Genomic DNA, 4,619 nt, shown 5'->3' with positions numbered 1-4,619 from the left:
TGAGGAATTGGCTATTGACATAGTCCTGCACTCATTGCATAGCTGTTATGATCAGTTCATTATGATATATCATTTGAACAAGGAGGAAACAACATTGAGTCAACTTCATAGCTTGTTGAGAATTTTTGAAAGTGGAATAAATGGAAAAAGTGTTGCCTCCACTCCAACTACTGTTGCTCCCATCTTGGACATTAGGCAAGGGAAGGGGGAGAAGAGGAAAGCACCTTCAAAATAGAATTGGAAGGGAAAGTCCCATGCAGGGTCCACAAGCAATGGACCAAAAGGAAAAGCTAGTTTTGATGCTCCTCCTACCTTTGATCCTAAGGAGGCTACTTGCTTTTACTACCATGACAAGGGGCATGGGAAAAAAAGCTACCCCAAGTACTTGCAAGACATAAAGGATGACAAGGTTAAGCTAACCTCGGCATGTATTTAAATTATCCTATCTAAAAACTCATCACATTTAATTTCTTGGGTCCTTGATTCAGGATGTGGTTTTCACATTTGCTCTGACTTGCAGGTACTAAAAAGAAGTGAGGATGTGGAGCATGGGAAGATGAACCTGATTATGGGTAATAGGAGATCGTTACTTGTTACTAAGATTGGTGTTTATTCTTTAGTTCTTAGTAATGGATTATGTTTAGATTTGAACAAATGTTGCTATTTGACATAAATGACTGGAAATATTATTTCATTTTGTGGTTTATACATACAAGGTTTTAGATATTTTTTTGATAATGAGAATAGTTCTACTTAGGCTTATAAAAATCGTTAATTTTATTTTGAAGCATTACCTTGTGAGGACTTGTATGAAACTGAGATGGTTATAAACAATTTAAGTACTAGTGTTTTGCAAATTCATTCACGTAATGGTTTAGACAAAGCATGCTTGTGGCATTATCATCTTGGACATGTCAACAAGAAACGCATTGCCCAACTCCAAAATGATGGAGTGTTGGAATCATTTGACTTAAGGTCAGATGATACATGTGAATCATATTTGCTTGGAAAGATGACCTAATCACCTCTCAGTGATTCTTGTGAAAGAGGTGAAGGATTTTCGGATCTCATACACACATATGTGTGTGGTCCCTTAGATCCACTACAAGGGATGCAAATCGATTCTATATGACTTTCACTGATGATTATAGCAGATATGGGTTATATCTACTTAATAAAGCATAAGTTAGAAACCTTTGAAAACACAAAAGAGTTCAAACATGAAATTGAGAATCAATTGGGCAGGAAGATCAAGATGATCAGATATGATAAAGGTGGTAAGTATCTTAGTATCGAGTTTTACGATTACCTCAAGGAATGTGGAATCGTTTCACAATTGACACCTCCTAAGACACCACAACTAAATGGTGTGGCTGAGAGGCGTAATCGAACCTTGTTGGAAATGTTGCGTTCCATGATGAGACGTGCTTCACTTCTAATCTCATTATGGGTGTATGCCTCAGAGACCACTGCCCACATTCTTAATCTTGTCCCGACAAAGAAGGTTGCCAAAACACCTCACGAGATGTGGACAGGGAAGGTTCCCTCGTTGTCACATATCAAGGTTTGGGGTTGTGAAGCTTTTGTTAGATGACAGACTCAAGAAAAGCTTGAACCTCGAAGTGAGAGATGTATTTTCATCGATTACCCACAAAATCCCTTTGGATACTTTTTCTACAGACCTAGTGAAAACGTGGTCTTCGTAGCACGAAGGGGAGTTGTTAGATGCCATTTTTTGCATATTATAGGGTAGTTATTATTATCATTTTAGCATTATATTTTGTACCTTTGCATGTTGATATTTGCATAATTAGTTAATTATTTAACATATATTCTTGGTTATTTTGGGTTAGTTATGAGAATAATATGGACAAAAGGTACTTAAAATGCTTTGAATTGTGTTTTCAATCCAAAAGATATGCTTGGAGGCAAAAAGGAGAAAAGGGAAAGCAAGTGAAGGTTAAAGAATGGAAAGTATTGACTTACTCGGCGAGTAGGTCGGTATTACTCGGCGAGTACGCGATGAGATGCCAGGAGATATGTACGACTGTTGATCTAGAGACGGATAAGTATTGACCTACTCGGCGAGTTGATTCTGTTACTCGCCGAGTACCCTCTGTTTTGGGATATCTTTAAAAGACGAATCCTTATCACATGGGACAGAACCCCTGGCGAATTTTGAAGGATTAGCTGCGACTAAAAGGTTCAGAAGGCGCTGGAGAACCCTAAGCTTCAAGAGTTGGAAGAATTCAAGTAATTAGGTTGATTCTACCATTTAGACTTAGGGATTAAACATGTTTGCTTCCATAAACTTTGTTTTTATGCTTGTCTCTACTGCAACTATGAGCTAAACCTGTTTTTGTTTCTGTTTGGGGAATACCAATGAACTCCTATGGTTTAATTATTGAATTTTGTTTAATTGTCTATTGGTGATTTATTAAATTAAGTTTGTTAAAGAACCTTATGTGTTAATCACTACTATTTTCTGTTAATTGGAAGGCAATTAGGTTGCATGAACATCACTTAATTGTTGACCTCATATGTCTATGTGAATGCTAAAACATATGCTTGGAAGTAATGAGTATGAAACTAAGATTAATAAGAAAATAGGAAGATTAATGTGTGAGCTTGTTGAGAAACCATCAACAAGAGGTTAATTGAATTAATAACTTAATTGACCACTACAAATCTTATTTAATCCAAATAATTAATCTAGGGAATTAATTAGTTTAAACACTTGATCAACGCTTAAATTAGTTAATTGTCTAAGGGTTAGGAGTAATGAACATGAACCTAACTACTATCATTGGTAACCAATAGCGATTAATCTACCTTAACTTAAATAATCATAGGAGTGAATTGGTTGAACCTAAATAGAAACATCTTTATCAAATTTGGTGAATAGTTGTTGCTTTAGTTAATTAGTTACATTTAGTTTGTTTAAGTTTCTAGTCTTGCAAAACTAGAGAAAAACCATTTACTTTTATTATTTGTTTTAGTTAAAATTAGCTATTAGTTTAATTTCCGTTCCGTGAGTTCGATACCTTACTTATCAATCTATACCACTTAAAGACAGGTTCACTGCCTTTGTGTGCTCAAATTATTAATAAAAAGTAGGGATAAAACTAGTTGAATTCACACACATCAAGTTTTTGGCGCCGTTGCCGGGGAACGGTTCTAAATAATTAAGCTAATTCCTAATTTTTTCGATCCTTTGTGTGAGTTTACTTGCATAAAGTTCATTTATTGCAATTTAGTAAATAGTAATTAGGTTTTAGTATCTGTTTAGTTAGGTTAAAAACTTAGAAATTTTTTTGAAAACTCACTGATACTCGCCGAGTGCATTCGCACCTACTCGGCGAGTAACAGCTTAGTTAGAAAATTTTTTCTTTTATTTGTTTACAATCTTTTTGTTCTTTTTACGCTTTTATTTGATTAATTTCAGGACTTTCATGACCAGAGGAGCAAACACACCACTGGTACCTCCGTTTGAAGACCCCGAATCCGAATTGAAAAGAAACAAAGGGAAGGACGTGGAGAGTTCAAGCACACCAAAGAAATCACCATTGTCTAACTTGAAAACTGTTTTCGGGAAAAAGAAGAGCAGCAAATCAGGAGCTTCAAGCGCTTCCTTAATAATTGAAGAGCCAATTCAAGAAGAGATTAGATACGAAACCGAGGAAGAAGACGAGGCAACTTACGAACAAGACACCGAATCGGAGGAAGAGTTAGCATTCACTATGGCTAACATTGATGAAATTCCCATGGGAGAATGGAAGAAGAGGATGCGCGACGATCATGGCCCGGGACTTGTGCAACCCGCAATTCCCGCAACTGCCACCTTTGAGCTAAAAGGTCATATCCTAGCTTCACTCAAGGAAATACCTTTCTACGGGAAAGATCATGAAGATGCCTACAAACATTTGGATGAAGTAAATGATGTTGCTGATTACTTCAACATTCCAAATGTCACCCGCGAAACTCAGCTGCTTCGGATGCTTCCGGTAACCTTCAAGGGTGCTGCTAAAGATTGGCTCAAATCACTTCCTCCCGGGTCAGTCACTACTTGGGCCAGAATGAAGGAAGAGTTTATTGATCACTTTTGCCCACCATCCAAGATAGCCAAGCTCAAGAAGGCCATTGCAAATTTTGAACAACAAGCTGGAGAGTCGTTATATGAGGCATGGGAGAGGTACAAAAGTCTGCTACGAAATTGCCCACACCATGATCTAAATAGCCAACAAGAAGTTTCCATCTTTTATGATGGAGTCAATGTCACGACCCGGTAGCTGCTAGACTCACAAGGCCCACTTACAAAGAAGCCACCCCCGGTGATCAAAGAACTAATTGAAGAATTCTCTAAACACTCTAGAGAATACCACAACCCTAGGAATGATGTCACGAGGGGAGCCGCATACGCTGCTACTGAAGATTTATCCGCGGTTATGGCCATGTTAAAAACCATGGATAGAAGAATGGACAAAATGGATCAAACTATCCATGCCATACGGGTGGGTTGCGAGAATTGCAATGGACCTCACCTCACTAGGGATTGTGATTTGGATGAGCACGGCAACAAAAAGGCACAAGTATGCTATTCGAGCGGTGACCGGTATGAT

The 4,619-nt window shown here is 37.7% G+C and overlaps 1 non-coding gene across 1 annotated transcript; it reads right to left on the bottom strand.

Annotated features, from left to right (window-relative positions):
• Window positions 1–4,124: 4,124 nt before the first annotated feature.
• Window positions 4,125–4,231, bottom strand: LOC145013506 (small nucleolar RNA R71). Its single transcript, XR_013665061.1, has one exon. It is a non-coding gene; the product is annotated as a small nucleolar RNA R71 (small nucleolar RNA).
• Between the last annotated feature and the right edge of the window lie 388 nt (window positions 4,232–4,619).

The sequence above is a fragment of the Lactuca saligna genome, chromosome 8 (assembly GCF_052625555.1).
Source record: "Lactuca saligna cultivar CGN05327 chromosome 8, ASM5262555v1, whole genome shotgun sequence".
Classification (NCBI taxonomy): domain Eukaryota; kingdom Viridiplantae; phylum Streptophyta; class Magnoliopsida; order Asterales; family Asteraceae; genus Lactuca; species Lactuca saligna.
The sequence above is the reverse complement of the archived record's forward strand: the minus strand, read 5'-3'. Positions and strand labels throughout refer to the sequence as shown.